The sequence below is a fragment of the Micropterus salmoides genome, unplaced genomic scaffold, assembly GCF_014851395.1.
Source record: "Micropterus salmoides isolate LMB-PRFRI ecotype aquatic unplaced genomic scaffold, ASM1485139v1 Ms_hic_scaffold_14, whole genome shotgun sequence".
NCBI lineage: Eukaryota > Metazoa > Chordata > Actinopteri > Centrarchiformes > Centrarchidae > Micropterus > Micropterus salmoides.
Window position 1 is genome coordinate 30,736,545 of NW_024040485.1, and position 20,745 is coordinate 30,757,289.

The 20,745-nt window shown below is 41.2% G+C and overlaps 1 long non-coding RNA gene across 1 annotated transcript; it reads left to right on the plus strand.

Moving 5' to 3' along the window:
• Window positions 1-268: 268 nt before the first annotated feature.
• LOC119902665 lies at window positions 269-966 on the plus strand. Its single transcript, XR_005444349.1, has 2 exons — window positions 269-682; window positions 835-966. It is a non-coding gene; the product is annotated as an uncharacterized LOC119902665 (long non-coding RNA).
• Window positions 967-20,745: the final 19,779 nt, after the last annotated feature.

Below are 20,745 nucleotides of genomic sequence, written 5' to 3' on the forward strand. Positions count from 1 at the left end.
GGGAACAGCTTACAGTCCTGTGAGGACCTCAGACTGTGTGCAGGTTTAAAGGGACGCAGTAGCTCACAGATGTAGTCTTAAGTAATAAACTGGTAATCAGTGCAAAGACAGTAAAAAGAGTAATACGATCTCTTGTTGATTGTTGAATCGAAACAAAATCTGCCCAATTATCCTGTAGTGTGCTGCCAGCATTAGTTTTGTTGGAAAAGGGAGCACATGAGGATATTCTTTTGATATGCAGATTGTCAGGGCCACTAATAAGGTTTATTTACATCACTTTTAGTATTTAATTGAAGAAAGTTAGCAGCCATCTGTTTGTTGTCTTTAGGTTTTCAGGCTTTACCGTGTCGTGTATCATCAGCATAAAGATGGATGGAAATGCCTCCACGCCTACGAATACACAATTTACAGCACAGCTCATAAATCCTACATTTTGTTAACAGCTCAGTAGTTTAGATTATATGATGATTAGAAGAGTAAATTATTTCTGCACCACATTGGTTAGGTTTCCGTGTCTAGACCTGTGGAGACCTCTGGTGTCTTGTTCCTGTTTCCTGCTGCAGCCTCCTGCTTCAGGATCAGTCAACGTTTTGTTTTTTGGACATTTTCAGATGAAAGGCTGCATCCGAGTGCTGAAGGAGCAGCCGCCCAGCAGTGTGGAGGGATTACTCAACGCTCTCAGGTCTGACAGCCTCCACAAACACATCACAAATACTGTGATAGAAATGATCAACTGCAGTGTGCTGTAGTCTATTTAAACGGCTGAACTTTTCTGACCTGATATTATATTATTATTTTTGAGTTATTATTGAACTGCCCCCTCCATCCCTGCAGGTATACGACCAAACATCTGAACGATGAGGCTACCTCCAAGCAGATCAAAACCTTGTTGCAGCCAAATTAACTCCATGCTTCTTCAGCGGAACTGAAACTGGAACGATACTGGGAAGTATTTTGGTCCAAATTTCAAAAGAACTACTGAACAAACCTTTAGCTAATGTGTCTTTGTTTAACCTCAGTTATTGTTTTTTTTTTAAACTCAGATTTTTTGTTGTAAAATAAAAAGAGAAAGAAAAGAAAAAGAGCGAAACCTTTTAGTTGGTTGATCCAAGAGAAGATGGTGTTAAAACCAGCAGAGCTGCGTTCACGTCATGTCAGATTTACAACAAAAGGTGCGTTTGACTTCATGCTGAACTAATGTGATGCAGGCTGGACTTAAAACAAGGCGTGCTGGTTAGGAATTGTGTCCGACTTTTGCCGGCGCTGCAAAACGTCACCATGTCACATGACATTAAATCCTCACGGGAGCAAGACGGCTCATAGGCGCCCAGTCCGGCGGCTGCAGTTGCAATAAGCTCATGCAGGTAGAATGTGTCTGTTTTTATACCCCGCCCCTGCGAAGATTACAGACTTTTCCTTTGCTTCCAGAATGTGTCACTTAAAGAAAATATTGCAGTGAATTAACTGAAATTGAAAGTTCTGTTAGCGCCACCTAGAGACCCACATCTTAAAAATGTTTTCATATGTCTTCCGGTGTTTTGCCAAACTCTTCTAATTCCCAACTCGTCACAAATGAACGCTTGGTCAACACCCTTTGGCGTTGTTGTTGCACGTGTAGGTCTCCACGTTTAGGTTAGCAATAACACATATGCAACGTCCAGACTGACTTCAGAATAAAACTAGTGGTGAACATTGTTAAAGGTGAAGGCACTTGGTTAGGTTTAGGAAAACATCATAGTTCGGAACGTAAGTAACATAACTGAAAAATAATCAATGCTGACATTTTGTTTCCTAAAGAAGAAACAAAGACTGATCTCCTGGGTTGGTTTCTGACTCACTCATCCACACCAACCACTTCTTTACTTGGACTTTTCTGTTATTTATAAATGGCCTACTTTTAGCATTGACAATGACGCTAAATGGCTTCCCCCAGTGCGTTGAACGATGATGTGGTCGTTCCATAGCCGTTCAGAAGAGCCATAAACACACAAACTAGTTTGTTTCAAACATTCACGGCCTCAACCTCTTCCAGGAGTGGAGCCAAAAATCGTCTTCTGGAGACCATGAATGTCCAGACCACATATGATCTCTTTTTGGCCATACTTGAGGAGATTTGTATGGACAATCTGCGGTTCCTGACCGTCCGTGGGGCAAAATAAACGTCTTTAGCAACTGCAGCTGGGTCTGCTTGATTTAAATAGGCTAAACAAAATGACCCACAACTGGGCTGTGTAGACTTTGCGAAGGCTTGAGCATGTTTACCATTTATTATCAGGTCATCTGTACTTCTGATGTGACGAGAATGCAGCTTTGGCGGTTTTCATGCAGCACCGATCTGTTAGCTGCCTTAGGGTTAAAGTGTGTTGGTGGTTCAACAGATCATCACCTCAGCCCCTTTTCCACCAGATGAACTTTTCCCCATTTCAAGAACCCAGGAACCTTTTTACTGGAGGAACCTTATCCCGGTATTAATTCCTCAGCCGCAGTTCCTACCTCAGTAAAAAGTCTCTGTGGCTGAGGTTGTACTTTTCAGTTAAACTTTGTAAACTGCTGAAATTCACAGTTTTACAGGACTGAACATCAGTGATTGGTCAAAAGCAAGATCAGCGAGAATCAAAAAGGAAAACACAGGTTTATTACAATTCATAGTTTTCACGTGACGTCACATTCCAAGGAAAACGCTCCCTTGGAGGCCAAAAAAGACGTTAATTTCTGCTGCCCGCCAGGAAGCAAGTGACACGCTGTTACTTTGAGTTCGTTACTTTTGCGTAGCGTTAAAATTCTGGATGGTTGTTGTGCTTTCGGATGCACTAATCGACGAGGAGACAAGCCTGAGCTGTGTGAGGTGAGGGATTCCCTACAAGGTAGACGTAAACATTACCAAAGTCGAGCGCTGGCAGGGACCCGGCGGTTTTAACACTTGCAATTTGTGTCCATATCTTTTTCCGCTCTTCCAAATGAGTTTTCCAAACCTGTTTGACACCTGATGTTTGTTGCTGTTTGATCCATTTTAAAGGGCACTATTTTCTCAGCCAGCCTCTACTGTGAGTAATGTGTAAGCGAGAGCGAGGGTAATAGAAGGAGAAATAGTTAGAAAATATTGATGATATATTTATATTGCGGTGGGCTTTTACAAATAAATCAAGTATGGAAAACACCGGATGAGTGAGTGGTTCAAATTAGCAAAATTACAGACTTCCTGAATGTGTCACGCCTTGACAATTTTTTGTCTTAGTTGTAAATGTCTGTCTGGATCTTAGAGCCTCACGTGAACTGAATTTCACTCAATGCTCACGGCCCTAAAATCATGCACAGACAATAGAAGTTCCTGGTTTCTTGAAGGGTCATTTGGATTCTTTGGTGGAAAAAGGTTGAAATACTTAGTAGCCAGTTTATTGGGGTAAATTTAAACAGCTCATTCCTCCTCAGAAGATGAGCTGTTGGTGTCACTAACATCTGGTAAAATTAGCTTTTGGGACTCATTGACTGTAACTGCGTAGGAACCATAGAAAAGCTCAGGGAGAAGCTGCGAGCTGCTTTTTATTGTAGGTGGCAAATAGAACCAGCCTTACGTTTGACAAACCAACCAGTCAGTCCAAAGCAAAGTAAGTTTCCAGGTGCAACATCTTCATCACCGTGACTCACGGTTTTCCAAATGTTTTGCAAGACAGAAGACTTTGGACTGAGGACTGGTTGCTTTGGCAAATGCACATGTGGTTAACGAGGTGGGGAGGTTAACCACCAGGTTAACAGCACACAGCCACTTCACCGCATCTTTCTATGAGAAGCATCTTTGACGGTCTCCCACGCACTGGATAAGATAAACCCAGTTTTTATTTCTGTTTTTGCAGTTAAATCTACAAATTCACAGTATGATTTAATGAAGAGTAGGAATGATGTCATAACATTTTTTCATGCATGGGCCAGCAGTGTAAAACTGTCTGTATGATGTGGACAGCTAACATAGGAAGCACTGTAATAAACCGGCTACTGAGAGCAGTTTGGAACTAGCTAAGAGAAGGAGAACCACTGTGACGAACAAGATGCGGTACTGATACGAGGGAAACCTCAGACTGATGTGGAGTTAAGTTTTCTCAATGTTTGAACTGATCTGATCAGTGGGACTGCTGACTGGAAATCTTTACAAGCTTTTTATTTTTAGTTTGCTTTGTATGTTAATGCTGCAGTGTCAGGGATTGAATGGCATTAAATGTTTTAAATGATTTTTGTGTCGGCCAAATAAAGTTTATACATTTTTAAGAAAAATCTGATTCGACTGGGGAGTTTTTTTAATCTGGTAATCATTATATAATTGTTCTGTAATTGACCCTCTCAGCTGCTTCGGGAGGGTCTGAGTTTCTATGGGTCTGACTCACCCACAAGACGGGAACTACTCCCGTTTGGATGGTGAACTTCCTACTCTGCACTAATTTCCTGTGACATACCACAGGGATCCTAAGCTATTTATATGTTCTCTCTTTGGGCTATTTTTTTTTTTTTAGAAAAATCTGAATGACTGCTTTGACTGATGTTTCATTCTTGGAGTCAGCATCTGACTCAGTGGACCCTGCAAAACTCCGTCACATCTTGGTTGCGGTCCACATGTCCACAGGAAGCGTTTCAGAAGCTGTCTGTGCTTCGACAAACACAAAGCAATATAGTTTAGATTTGTTTAGCCAATTCTTTTATACCTGGTTATAAACAAACTAAAACAAATTTAAGTAACAGAAACAAACAAGACGAAACAGTGGTCTTGTGTGTACGTAAAGACGAAGTCAGTAACAATGAAAAGCATGTTTAAATTCACATTTTTACATCAATTGTATTTAAATACATACACAAGAGAATTCAACACAACAACATTGACCAGTGAAATGCCCTGTTCACACATCTGGTTAACAATCGTCGTCTCCAGCAGCCAGAACAAAACTGGAACAAGATGCAGCCTCATCCGGTGGACACTGGGGGTTAGGCTGGCTACACACAGCTGTATTGTCCCCAAGCAGCAACCTCAGGGCTGAAAAACTGCAGTAGTTCCTCTAATAGCCACTTGAGGCAGCCTTACAATGCCCCATGTTAAAATGCCCAGCTTTACAGCAGAAGTAAACATGTTTACAGCCTGGTACAGAATACAGTTTTGGTCTCTATAGCTAATATCCCCATATGACACAACTGAAGGGGGGTGAATTTTTGTTTAACTCACCTGTTTAAATTATATTAAGCTTAAAGTTATGCATAATTAAGGATGGGCAGCTTTGAGTGACAGCTGGGGACCCACCTAGCAGGCTTCATTCGGCCCGACTCAGCTCCACCTCTTTGCACATTTTTGGATTAGCCAGAGTCTGTTACTGCCAACACATTCTCATTCCCAACCCGTCACATATGGACGCTTGCTCAAGACTCCTTGCTGTTGCTTTTTAACGCCCTGGGTAAGCTTTAGGATAGTTTTTTGCATGTGTAAGGCTCCTTGCATTGTGAAACGGCAAATTTGATTAAGTTTAGGCACCAAAGCTACTGGGTAAGGTTCAGGAAAACATCATGTTTTGGGTTAAAATAACTACGTTACTTACTTAACTTACACAACCTACCTAAAAAAACAAAAGTTGACTGTTTCAAACATAAACAAACACCAGCCTCCTGGGTGAAAGTCCAGTTTCTGATGTACCCGTCCTCCCAAACCACCTCCTTACTTGGACTTTTCTGTTCCTACACCTGCTTTTAGTGATGCCACAGGGCTTCCCCCCAGTGCATTGAACGTTGACGATAAGGGGCTTCCCAGCGCGCTACAAATTTACCCCAAGGGGTCTTGACCATGCGTCCATATGTGACGACTTAATAGTGAGAACTGGTTGGCCAAGATGGTGATGGCCGGAGCCGCCCACGTAGGTGACATCACAGAGACCATGTCCATGTGGTGGGCAGTCTTTCTAAGATTCTCTGGGTCTCCCCTGTTCTTGCATTTCTTTACTGTTATAAATTCAGTTTATAATTTATTTCTCGCCCCATCACTACCTTAGCTGTTCGGATCAATCACTCCCGTCTATTCAAATCTCCAAATTAAACTCTGACACAGATTGTTTGCAGATTGTGGAACAGTTGATGTCAGTATTTTTAAATCCTTCCTAAGACTCAGATTTTCACTTCTGCTTTTCAGTCGATGCTAATATCCTTTGACCGCAAGATTGTTTTTAATGTGTCTGTTGTTTTTCTGCTGATTTAGCTAAAACTTGGTGTATTTATTCGTCTTCGGTTGTTATGATGTGACTCTATTTTGAAATCTGGTCGTCTTTTGTTCAAGTGATATATAAATAAACTGACTCGACCAGACGGGGAAATGTTTCATTTAACTGGACTTTATTTCCATTCTCACTCAGAAGTTCTCTGAGGTTACAGTAAGTTGAAAGTATTTAACTACACCCCACCCAACACACACACACACACACACACATTTGTACTTGTATACTTGTGAGGACCCAAACTGACTTAAAAGTACATTTCTTAATCCTGGCCACAGTTCCCCAATCTGTTTATCCAGGCAGGTCAGAAAGGTTGGGTGGGGGGGGTCCCTTTGGTCAGTCAGCACAGACTACAAGTTCAATGTATTTACAGAAAAAACAAAACAATTAAAAGCCTTTAAAAGTTTATGTTTTATTTTTTCTTTGGTGGCAAATGTTCCAGGGTCCAGTTCTGGTTTTGCAGCCTTGGGGTTGGAAGCCTCTGCCTCTAACCCTTAAACCCTAAAATCTAAGCTTAAACCTAAAAAACCAATCCTCAAGCAGCTGTTTCAAGCTGTGAGGACTGAATAAAATATCAAACTCTTATCGGGTCCTCGCAGAGATAGAAGAGCACAGACTGAGTCAGCCTGAGATAACAGACGTTTGAACTTTCCATTTTAATTTACACACACTCAAACTAACACACACAGTTGTTTCCTGTCACATGTATTTCCCAGGAATTACTAACTTCCAAAGAATCTGAATACTGTGTGTGTGTGTGTGTGTGTGTGTGTGTGCTATTTGATAACCCTACATTTTTCCTCGCCGGTGTCATTGCTGAGATTGTGGGAAATGAGGAGGGCAGTAACCAAAGATTCAAGACCAACAACACCGCAGGACCGGTGGATCTGAGGACGCCGTTCAGGTCGTCCACACACAAAAACACACCCACACACATCAAAAACCCATTACTGTGTACTATGTACACTGTGAGACATTTCAGGTTTACCTTGGAAATGCAGGTTAACTCAACTTGAAGACTGCCTTTGTTTCCACTCACAATTTAAAGTTCATAAAGTTGAAATATCAACAGTGTTCTAGTTTCCTCAATGTTGCTTTTTAGTTTAATTAACTTTTCATAACTTGTTCATAACTTACATACTTTGAGTTAAAACCCAAAAATATTTTTCTTTACCACTGCCTGAAAACTTCTCTCAACTAGACTAAACTGCATTATTCTAACTTACAGTTTCAAGTTAAAACAACTTATCCACTTTTAAACTACTTTCAATTTCAAGTTAAGAGGATTTAAATTCAAAATTACTTTAAATTTCCATGTATAAGGCCGCTGTCGGGTACTTTTCCTCTGGTGGAACTGGTCCTTTCTTGTTTACCACAAAAGTCTCTATTTTTTTGTTGGAATTTAAATACATGACTTATAATTAATAGTCGTTTATATCTGTGATTCAACTTTGCCATGTTATTATTTTTTTCAACTGAGTGACTTCAACAAAAGTCTCAAATAGTCAACACAATGAATTAATCCAAGTTTAACTTTTGAAAACTCACACAGTTGAGTTCCTAATCCAAAACTTGTCAGAGCTCTTTGAGAAAAAAAAGAAAAGAAAAAAAGAAGTAAATAAACAGAAAGTATGTGTGTTTATAGTTTTCATTGTTTCAAACATGTTGGATTGTCCAAAATGACTCTTTATATGTTATTATCAGAATTAGAGCCAGTAAAATGTAAAGCCTGCTTCAGTCCAACTCTGCAGCCAGTAGGGGGCACTAGAAGACACTTTAGACAGATAATCACGTGTGGAGGGACAGAAGGTGAGTGTTATATAGTGTTATCATGTTGGGGACGTTTGAATACAATCTTATCTGTATAATAAGTGTGTGTAGATTAGATGTCCAAGCTGCTGTAAATATGTGTGTGTGTGTGTGTGTGTGTGTGTGTGTGTGTGTGTGTGTGTGTGTTCCCGTTTGATTCCAGGAATGAGACACTGGGAAACCTGTGTTCTAGGTGTGTCTCACCTGAGATCAAAGAGAGGAAGCCGGGAGGGGGCGGGACTTTTCTTTTTATCAAACATCCGTTATAACGGTGCGGCAGCTCGCCCACGCCCTACTGATGTACCGAGAACTAAACTACTGTGGTGGAGGATCTTTCTCTAACTTTAACCAAGTGCCCTGAGAGTTCAGCATACGGCAACTTAAGAAAACACCTTTACCAACTTGACAACATGCACAGCATTTAGAAAAATGGTTAAAAGTGATAAAACAACCGAACACAGAAACTCTGCAAGCAGCACAGATGACAAAAAAAATTATTTCCAGCTAATTTGCAACCTCCGGATCTGACAAGTGAAGCAGTGCTGAAGTGCCTTATGAAGTGCATTTTCTCTGACAGCAAGCAGTCTCTGAGAAAATGTTTCTACTTCTCAGCTGATTTATTCCCTCAGTAATCACTTTCCTGATGAGTTTATGGTCTCAGTCGCTAGTTTCAAGTCTTCTTCAACACAGCGTGATGTTCATTTAGTAAATTATGGTCCCATTTAGAGGAACAGAGACCAGAAAGCAGGGCAGGCTTTAGGGCGGGGCTACAAGGTGATCGACAAGAGTCTATAACGGCGATCAGTATATACACTGAACAAAATTATAAACACAACACTTTTGTTTTTGCCCCCATTCACCATGAGCTGATCTCAAAGATCTGAGACTTTCTCTATGTACACAAAAGGCCTGTTTCTCTCAAATATTGTTCACAAATCGGTCAAAATCTGTGTTAGTGAGCAATTCTCCTTTGCCGAGATAATCCATCCACCTCACAGATGTGGCATATCAAGATGCTCATCAGACAGCATGGGGATTGCACAGGTGTCCCTTAGGCTGCCCACAATAAAAGGCCTTAGGCTGCCCACAATAAAAGGCCTTAGGCTGCCCACAATAAAAGGCCTTAGGTTGGCCACAATAAAATACCTTAGGCTGGCCACAATAAAAGACCACTCCAAAATGTGCAGTTTCACTGTTGGCATCGACATCAGTAAAAAAACGTCCACCTGCACGACGCCATACACGCTGTCTGCCCTGTACAGTGAAAACCGGGATTCATCCGTGAAGAGTCTCCAGACCCCATCAAATGTGAGCTTGCCCACTCAAGTCGGTTACGACGACAAACTGCAATCAGGTCGAGACGAGCATGCAGATGAGCTTCTCTGATACAGTTCCTGACAGTTTGTGCAGAAATTCTTTGGTTATGCAAACCGATTGTTGCTGCAGTTGTCCGGGTGGCTGGTCTCAGACAATTGGAGGTGAAGATGCTGGATGTGGAGGTCCTGGGCTGGTGTGGTTATACGTGCTCTGGTTGTGAGGCTGGTTGGATGTACAGCCAAATTCTCTGAAACGCCTTTGGAGACGGCTTATGGTAGAGAAATGAACGGGCAACAGCTCTGGTGGACATTCCTGCAGTCAGCGTGCCAACTGCACGCTCCCTCAAGACATCTGTGGCGTTGTGCTGTGTGATGGAACTGCACATTTTGGAGTGGCCTTTTATTGTGGCCAGCCTAAGGCACACCTGTGCAATAGCAACGGTGTGCATCACTTTTTAAGTGTCCCCTGGAAACACTTTCTATAGTGTTCCTGTTTTCTCACTTTGCAGCTTTTTCTCTGAATGCTGCAGATGCATTGTCAAATTTTGTCACACATCCTGAGCTCAGAGTTCACGCTGAGGGACTCTAGATCTCCATAATATTTCACGTACATCACACCTGCCAGAACAGAAAAGCACATGTAAAAATCATGTTTGAATGAAAAGCTTAGATCATGTGAGCTTTTAGCAAAGGGGAAATGTCCAAAAATAATGTGAATTTATCGCACATATAATGTGTTTTACAAGATACTTCTGAATGTTTTTGTTTTCACACATCAAATATCTGAAAATAAGTGAAATCATCTGGCTGTAAAATGATCTTTCTATCTGTAAAATGTAAGAAAATGTCTTTATGTGTGGATTTAAAACCATCACAATGTGCTGTACATATGTATTTTAACACACCATCTGAATATTTTGTCGAGAAATGTAACAAAATTTAAAAACACAACATAAATACAATTAAAACTGTGTGTTTACTGTCTGTGATCAGTGTACAGTGGCCTGCAGGGACAAACACAGTCAGTAACGTTGGACGTGGGTAAGTTTCCACTGCTGTTGAGAAAAAGTCAAACCCACGAGATGTTTAACTTCACTGACTCCAATCGGGTCAAATATTATTATCCCATCAGACACGACTTCCTCCACCTGTGGCAGTTAAAAATAAACCTGTGGGTTTTTTTTTATCAGACTCGCAGATAATAAACACTCACACAGGTGACTCTCTCCACTTCCTGTCAGCTTCGTTTTATAAACTAGCACACAGCTGGAAAAGTTAATACATTCAAGTCACCATAAATAACCTTATTCTCTTCCTCCTCACTTTTACTTTAAAAATGTTTTTTCATACGCAGCTGTGGAAGAAGTGCTGATATTTTACCGGAGTACTGAAGTAATGATGCCATAATGCAGAAAAGTCCTGCATTCAAAAATGTTCAGTATCAAAATATACACAAAAGGACCAAAAGTTTAAGTACTCATTATGCAGAATAAGGCTCAGAATAATATATATAATATATTACTAGATTCTAATTATTGATGCATTCATGTGTTCATCACTTTAATGTTGCAGGAGACAGTCACATGTCGCTGTTGAAGGATTGATTCTCTGCAGCTCTGTCAGAGGAGAAATAAACGTTTGTTTGAAAGTTAATTTGTGACCTTACTTTTTTAACTCATGGTAAACTTACTGGCTGTTTCAGAAGCTTTCAGTCACATCATATTGTCTTCCTCTGTTGATAGAATCAGGCCGGTCAGGTTTTTCCACACCTAGCTGGGAAGAGCATTTCTGTCTGGCCCTGACAGAACCAGATTCACGATCCACATACTGGATTTTTAGGCTGTGTAATGTAAACTTTTATCAGTTTTTCTGCAGATACTTTGAGATCACACACTCACACAGCCCATAAAAGGAGTTTCCTTCCTCCTGGTCAGAGGGATAGATGCCAGCATGCAGCAGGAAGCCGCTCCTCTGTTTGTCTGATAACGGCGCTTGGCATTGTGGGTTAACAAAAAGGGACACATATGAAGCCTTATCAGTGGGCAGTTTGAGCTGTCAGGTGTGGAGTTTTACTTTTAGTTGCGTTGGTTAACCAGACTGCAGCTGTCTGATTAGATTACACAAAAACTGCTGCGACTGTTTTCTTTTCATCTTAACCTCCCGCCGCCTCGTTTCTGTCGGAGACGCTGACGTCCTGACGTCAAAGCATGCAGAGCATTTTCCTTTAACCAATCCGCAGCACACACCCCCTCCGTCTCCTGCTTTAATTAATTAATACATTTTATGCTTTTACTATATTACACATTTGGTTTGACAATAAACATTTAGAAGGAAACATCATTACTGTCTGGATTATGTTCACTGGCTGTACAGACAAACTGGAGCCTCACAAATATCTAGTTTCATGTTTAACAAGACTTAAAGCAACTGCTCGCTGTAGATTTTAATCAAACAAACAAGAGGAAATAGAGCATTTGTTGGGGACTGTATTCAGTATCATCAGAATGATCCTTTAAGTTTAGAGCAGCAGAATATTGTTAACGGCAGGAATGAAAAGTGCTTGAGGATCCCAGATGTGTCACATTGTGGATTGAGGACGTTTTTCAATATCTATTTTATTATATTATATGTTTAAAGTGGCTCCTCTGTGATTGGACTGTAGCCCTGGATGTTTAATGTGTCACCTGACAGTAGTGAAGATTAGGGCTGCAACTAACTGACCATTTGGATAACGGATAATTGTTTTATAAATCGCACAATTACTCAGTGACTCTTATTTAGCTATCAGATTTTACTTTTGGCTTGAGGTTGTTTTAGGCATGTGCTAAACTAACTAAGACGAAAGATGAATATTTAATTCAAAAATACATCTTTAATGAAGTTTACTGCTGATACAGTCACCATAAATAACCTTATTCTCTTCCTCCTCACTTTTACTTTACAAATGTTTTTTTCATACGCAGCTGTGGAAGAAGTGCTGATATTTTACCGGAGTACTGAAGTAATGATGCCATAATGCAGAAAATGCATTCAAAAATGTTCAGTATCAAAATATACACAAAAGGACCAAAAGTTTAAGTACTCATTATGCAGAATAAGGCAGAGCCTGTGGTGTTTACATAAGAAGCATCCAAGAAAAAGTTCCTGATGCTCCGGGGTAACAAGAAACTTTGTGCTCAGAGGACGGTTAACAACGTCGAGGACAAACGTGGATAACCAGTGGTGTAGCTTATCCTCTCTGGAGAGAGGAGAAGGACTGGGGGCTCAAACTCGCAGCAGGCTCTCGACCTGAATAACAGATTATTGTCGGCGGACGTCATGAGCAGGTGTCGACAGTGTTTGTGTCATTACTCTCACTGCCAGAAGAGAGAGACAAAAGTTCAGCAAGTGCAGTTTTTAGAGTGAAAGGGGTTGTTCACTTCACTACAGTCTGCCTGATGACCACCAACTAATCAATATTCCAATTTGGTCCAATTGGTCATCGATTTGTTAACTACCTTTATTATTTGTTGCACCTATAAGTGTAAACAGAGTACAGACGCAGGACAAAGTGTGTTACAAAGCTGAAGTCTTCGGATGTGAAGGATAAACTCTGAAGACAGGCAGGAAACAGTTTGCTCTCAGCTGTCTCACCTGAGCTGTGAAGAGCAAGAAACTGAGTGGATGTCAGAAACCACAGCAGATGAAGCTTCTCTTAAAGGCCGGCTCCAGTTCTTAGAAAAACCCGCTGCAGTATTTTTAGGTGCTGTTTGATGTACCTTCACTCACATAACTAACTGGCTTTCGCTTTCTGTCTCTTCAACCTCTCTGCTGTGATGAGCGGAAAACCCATCTCCAGTGACGGAGAACGGCGTGAAAGAAACTACACGTCAAGAGTTTACCTCTAAAACAAGTAAGAAATAAAACTAAAACTGTAGTCATAGTGTTGGTTTGGAGATTTTTATTCCACTAATCATAAAGTGTAACATTAAATCAGAATAAACTGGCTCTTTCTGAGGGAGATTTCTCGCCTTCTGTCTGCCAAATGAGTAAATGTAAATTTATTTATGCTTTAAAAAGATGAAAATCATTCATGAACCCTGAACCTCTCACTGTTTGACTCGGCTTCTTTAAACCTTTACAGTACATCACAGAGGTCTTTAGGTAGACAGACCTGCGTCCTTTCAAAACTGCAGCTGAAGCTCCAGACTGTCGGACTGGTTGGAGTCCAGACTTCACTGCTCGCTCTGTTCCACCAGCGAGCGACCTCCTCCAACCTAAACCTGTTGGCTGAACAGCGTGCCAAATGTAAAACAAAACGGCAACCGATCTTTTGCTGGAGGCCTTCTGTGGTCGTTTTATGTGTATGACCCTTTAAACAAGCTTGCATTTTTGGGTTTATGCTTAATATTATTCACAGCACTTTGTAACATGTCTTAAAAAAGGTGCTATAGCCTATAAATAAAGTTTTATTTACTTACTCATTCACACCAGCTCCTGGAACTTACTACAAGCTCACTTCTTCTTTTGGTCTTGCTGGAAACCCCCTTTGCCCTCCCAAAAACAAACGCATTCCTGGAGTTTACTTTCTATATTTTAGGACAAATCAGTTCCACTACAGCAGCTGGGTATAAGAAACTGAAACCTCTGTGCCAAAGTAAAACAACGATTACTTCGTGAGCACAGACAAAACTACAGCTCCCATGAAAAATTAAGTAAAAGCGCTGCAGTGTACGTACGTAGGTCATCAGAACCCTGGTTTCATGCATTTTGTCAACTAACCGCAGGCACTCGACTCTCTGACGTTTGACCTGCGGCGGTCTGGTGGCTTATGGGAAATGGTGTTTGTTAAAGGATGCTAAAAAGCATGTAATACATATTATTTGGTTCTCAAGAAAACTTTCCTGATCAGGTGTTTGAGCTGTTTCCACAGCTTCTATCAGAGGAGACCAGAGCTGTAATGTTTACATGCACAAAGGCTTCACTGTGGAAGTTCTGCACAGGGGCAGGTTTCCGTTTAATAAATACACCGCTCAGAGACAGTTACAGCCAACCTGACCTTTGCCGCAAGACACAGAAACTTCTTATGAGACATCGACACCAGAACGAGCAGCGCAGAAGTTTTCAAAGCATCGGCTCAGTTGTGTTTTTGCAGAAGTCGTTTTTCTGCTGAAACTCGGGGCTCGAGCAGGCTGAACGGAGGGGGAGACACCGGTGACTCACAGTTTACTCACACATGCTGATTTCTTCTGACACATTTATATTTTCCTAATTTAACAGCACGTTTCTTTCTCTGGCCACAGATCTTTTCCCCCTTTTTGATCACTGCCTCAAAGGGAAGTTCCCCCTCAGACCTGTGATGCGTTCTCTCATCTGTCGTCTTTCTGATTCTCGTGCTCTCGTGGGCTGAAGGCATTATATCTTATCCTGTCCTTTGTCTCTCTCTCTCTGTATATCGGAAATTCTCGATGTTGCCCTTTATTTATTTGAAGGAATGAGAGAATCAGCAGCAACTTCCTTTGAGTTGTGCTTTTAGTTTTTAATTCTTCTGTTTTGTATTTGGACTTATATGGACTTCCTGTTTTCTGTTGCTGCTGGTACTTCCTCCATTTCTTTCACATTAAAAGCCTTCCAGCTGTTTGGGGGAATGATCTTGTCACTTGCCTGAAAGGTTTCATTTACAGGAAGTCGTTTGTTTTATCAACAGCAGCTTAACTTCGACTTAAAAAGGGTAAATTAAATGTTGTGTCCTCATGCCATACTAACTGCAGACAGTATGTTCTACAGGCATGTCCTCTTTGTGAACTGTTTCTGTGGTGTAGAGTGATATCGTGCCATTTAACAGCAGATGTTTTTTCAAAGATTTAATGCATATTTTTGATCTCCTCTGGTAGCTTTTTTTGCAGCTCTTTCATCCCGACCCTTAAATTGACTTTGTGCTTTGCGTTGTGACAAAACATCAGCGGCTCAGTCACAAATCAAACAACTAACTGTTGAACGCTGCTATAGATGCACACACGGTCCTGCACTTTCCATCCTCAAAATGAGTGTATTTTTATGGTCTCCAGGAAACGAGGGAACATAAAATCCTTTTCTTTCTCTACTAACAAAAAACATGTTTTCCAACATGTACAGCAGCCCCACGCTGGCTTCTAGCTCCAACAGCACAACAACAGAAACTCCATTGTGTCATTAAACGAGTGTTTGGTGAACGCTGCTCTGTCCTGTGGTCGGCAGCTTTTTTGTGTTGGTGGTCTGCAGACAGATGGGTTTCATTTTCCGCTCAGCGTGGGGAGGAATTTGACGCTCGGGAAACCCTGCAGCAGACAAACACTGAGGTGTGGGGTGGAGGGTGGGTGGTGTAACGGGGGATACCGTCATGGTGTCCCATGGGGGGGTGCTCAGCAGTAAGTGTGTGTGTGTGTCGGGGGGGAGTACAGGGCTGTAACCTCACAGAGAAAGTTGTGTTATTATTCTGGAGGTTTTAACAAAGTTAATGTTTGAAATGAATTCAGAGAAACTGAGGTGGAGATCGTTTCTGGTGAAGCTTCAAGTGTTTTTTAACCGGCCGCTGGAGTCCAGAGATGCTGATTGCTTTTTAAAAAAGGTCCTTGTGATCTTGAAGTGATGATTAAAATCATTTTTCTCGGCACACCCACACAGCGTTTTAGTTTCAATTACTCTGGCTGATTAGACCTCTGCTCGAGTTGAAGGTGGACAAAGCCTTTATGTCAACAAATGTCATGTACACATATATAAACAATTTTTAAAAAAAGTGTCAACTAACTGTAGAGAAAGAAGCCGGGGATGCAGAGTCTGACAAACAGGTAAATCAGGCAAGGTAAGTAAAAAAACTCCGGCCGGGGTCACGGGTGCATCTAGAGAAACTACAGGTGCGCTCACATGAAGCTGGGGGACTTGCCAAAAAGCGGCTGTTTTAATACTTCCTGTGCACAAGTGAAAGTTTTGCCGTGATGGTGCAGCTGCAGGAAGGACAGGACACACCCTCTGGAGACCGTGAATCATCTTGTTTATCACCAACTATTGATAATCAGGATTATTGATTCATTCATACGTGTCATGTAAACTGGGGACGCTGGCTGGGCCTACATCTCCCCACCACATTTTAAAGGCATTTGTTTAAAATGTTCTGAAAAAAAACACCAAGAAATGTTAAAAATCTAATTAAAATGCTTTGAAAAGTTTATTTGCATAATATGAAAACACGCCATACAATGTAAATATAGAAGAAACAGATCTGCGTTTTCAAAAAAAACCCAAAAGTAACATAAGCTAATAAAACAAGCTGATTGCTGCATTATGTTCTATTTTATTTTTACATTTTGAATTTTTACCTGCCACCTGACTTTGGTGTTTCCTTTCATATAAATAAAGACATTTCCAGTAAATTGGTGCAGAAAATGTCTCCAGAATGCAGAAAATTAAGAGTTTAATGCTCTAAATCCCCCACTCGTCTCATTCAGCACTGAATATTTCTTCAAAACGGTGTTAAAATATCTTCTCGCCTTGTTCTTGTGAACCCAGTATTGTGCATCGTCACTATCTTGTGAGCTCAGTGTATCGTCACACCCCTAATCTGAGCCCTGATGTCTCCATCTCTTGGATTCGCCGTCACTGGTTCCAGCTCCGTCAGTTGCTGCTTCTCTTTGTCATGAATTATACTAAATTCAACATATTTGGGTTTTGGATTGATAAAACAAGGAAAATGTTTTTTATAGACAAAACGCTGAATTAAAGAAGAGTAAGTAATCAGCAGACTCATCGATGCAGAAAACTGACAATATATATAAACCTCAATGCTTCTCCTGTGTTGTCTCCGTGTGGTGAACTCAAGTCAGGAGGGTCCTTCTCTGCTGACTGACCTCTCTCTGTCTCAGAAAGAAGAGATGAAACTGTGCGGTCAGGCGGCACAAAGCGACTTTAAAGAGAAAGTCAACGGAAAGACAGAATCAGAGGCTTTCTGGATCTGTGGAGTAAACGCACAGAGACGAGCGGAAAGAGGAGAGGGACTGGAGGGAAATAACAAAGAGCTTTGAGTTCCTGCTGAGTTTGAACTGCACACAAACAGACAGAAGGAAAAAAGAAAACTTAGCTTTGCAGGTATATTTGGTCAAAAAGCAAAGAATTGGACACCTTAAAATGTCGACCAGCTGGTGGCGCTAGAGAAAAGGTCAGGAGGACTCGTCGTTCGGTACGTCCGAACAAATGTTGAATAGTTGTTTAGATATTTCAGTTGGACCAAAGTGACCGACTGACTCAGCAGCTGCTCCCAATATGAGTGTGGACTGAAACCACTTTAACTTTAACAGCAGTGACTCATGACTTCAGTTGGGCCTGAGCCTCTTGACTCAAACTGACTTGAAACCCTCCCTAAGCCCAAATATAAATTATGGTATAAAAATGTGTGCAGAGCATCAACACTTCATTTAATTCATGACATTTGTTGTGTGAAACTGCTCCTCTGCTGTTTTTCAGTACAGGTTAACTTTTTATTCAACGTTTTTTGTGAAATGGGGCTAAATTTAGTGAAGATTAGTTCACATTTTATTATCTAACTTCCTTCCTTCCTTTACCATTAGCACATTAAACAGACAGAAGCAGGCAGAGAAAACTAGGAAATGCAGAGAAAGCGTCAGAACGATGAAAGGATTTTAAGATAAATATTTAAAAACTTGAAAGAAAATCTACAAGAAAAGAAAAGATACCAAACGTACAGGATGAGATTCTAGTAAATCCAGCGTGTCAAAGCATTTATAGAAGATCTTCTCAGCTTTTCTCTCGGGTTTCGGTGTAAATAAACAGCTGCTGGTTCATTTTGCCTCGCAGGCTGTTAAACCGGCTCTTTTCTCAGAAAACTGTTTTTGCATGCAAAGTTAACAGTGAAACAGCTTCAGGGCAGACTGGAAAAACTGTCAGCAGAGGCTCCCACACACTCCACACAGCACTGTACGCCGCCGCCTAAACAGCCTGGCCATTTATTGTCTACCTCAGGGGGAGATGAGAAGACAGATTATCAGCTGGTGCGTCCACTTAGGAGACTGGAAAGACCGGAAGATGCTGGTCTACAGCTCAGCCCCGAATACAGACCGCAGGCTCCTGATTGAGCGTTTTCTGGGATCCGTCGGCTCAGATCTCAGTGCTCGACCCGCATCCTGAATGAGGTGGAAAACTTTTTTTTGGAACCGATGTGAACTTTACAGACCCGACTCACACGACATTAAAAGAAGGAGGGCAGCTGCAATGAAAACCGTTTGTCCCGGTTAAATCTGACACTTTAATGTTCTTTTCAGACAGACATTATTTTACAGTGTTGTCCTCTACTGTCCTCCATAGAGCCTTATCCAAATCGGATTGTGTAATTGTGTCCTTGGATTCAAAAAATCACCCACTAACGAGCTGCCGACGGGATTAAAATCACTGACCAAATCACCTCCTCCACAGACGTCCAGCTGGAGCTCAGGAAACAAGATGTGATCGCACTTCTATATAAATAACCCGATAATTAGCTTTGCAGAATTATATTTTTATAAGAACAAGTACAAATGAAGTTTTTAAATTTTAACATTAAAAGTAAACTTAATATGGAAACTATTTACTTCAGAAAATGCAAAGTTTTACATATTTTATTGATATTATTATAATAATAGTAGTACTTTAATATTATTTTAGTTTTGTATAATTTCTCTTGCTTACACTTCAATTATTTGTCTGTTTGTCGTCCCCCAGTGTTCACTTCCTGAATACGCTTGTGACACTAAAACAGAAGCTGCTACGCTGTGATTGGTTTCCTCGTTGACCAGCCAGATAAAATAACAATGATGAAAACTATCCCTGCTGGGAGTCTGGACCCAGACTCTACGGTGTCCTGCTGTCAAAGACAAATAAAACTCTCCACGACCACTGAGTCTAAACTGTCCTCTAAATGAAGTCAAGAAATATGACCTTCTTTTGTCACAGGCGTGGATCTTTGTTCTGTTAAGGTCTCAGGTGGCACTCGTCAACTTGGGAAACATCATGTGATCGTGTCGTTACTCTCTTTAACTTTAACTGTAACAACACCACACCTGTTTATATCCTGTACGACCAGGAAGACTTGAAGTCTAACGGGAGGCAAACATTCAGGACGGTCACACGTGTTCTGATCTTTTGTTTAAAATGTTCCCTACCTGTCAAACCATCGTTCACTACTCCTGGACGTGTAAACCAGATATCACGTCAATAATAATCTGTATTATTTTAGTCTCTCCAGCCAATCAGCATTCTGTTTCTTGAAAACTGGGATCAAATCACCGTTATGCAAATTGTGGCACTTTAACACGTTATTAAGGATGGAAAACCCCCTTTAACTCTGCACAGCCAGCATGCAAATCTCTCCCCTCGCTGGCCTCCAGTCAGCTGTCGCAGGAAAACCACGGCTGTTTGCTCGTGTTTGAATGCCTTTGTGATTAAACTGCACTTTCTGTGCAGAGGAAGTGGCTTCTGAGGAACAATAATTGTTTAACCTTCATTCTTTCCAGAAGGTTCACTGACCTCATGTGTTTGTCTTTCATACGTTATACAGTAGTTAGTCACAGCTGGTAGCAGCCCTGTTAGACTGTCTGCAGAACTACAAATATGGCAACCGTGCAAACCAAACAGCCTCCTCAGGAAGCCTTTAAATAAGGCAGGTGTTATTAGCTATTAGTAGCATATTTTTCTTATCGTGAAAAAGTCACATGATAAGATCTTATCCTTTCTGCTGGAAATGTGTCGTGCTAATTAATTTTTTTTATTACGGTGATAAGAAATGTGATTATTGCACACCATTATCTATCTAACCTCAACCAGGTGCTTTATGGGCCTAAACATAATCATTAAAACATTTAAATAACGTTTAAGTTGCTTCTAGTTGGTTTTATATGAAAACAATGAAGGACGACATCAGGGAAGATTTTGCTGACACATTCAGAATCAATATTTTGCATCTACAAGGTACCATCCATCCATCGTCAACCGCTTATCCTGCGTACAGGGAAAGGTTGGAGCCAATCCCAGCTGTAATCAGGCGAAAGGCGGGGTCCACCCTGGACAGGTCGCCAGTCCATCGCAGGGCCACACATAGACAAACAACCAGGCACACGCACACCTAAGTACAATTTAGGGTCACCAATTATGTTATTTATTATGTTTTTGGACGGTGGGAGGAAGCCGGAGCACCCGGAGAGAAGGTTTGAACCCTCAACCTTCTTGCTGTGGCGACGGTGCTAACCACTGCACCACCGCAAAAGTGGTCTAAAGACCAAGACCAGTATCGAGTACTACAACACTACCTAGCATTCCGCAGTGCATTTCTTGAATTTTCATCTGGGGTGGATGCAAACAGCCGCAACCATAATATCAAAGTT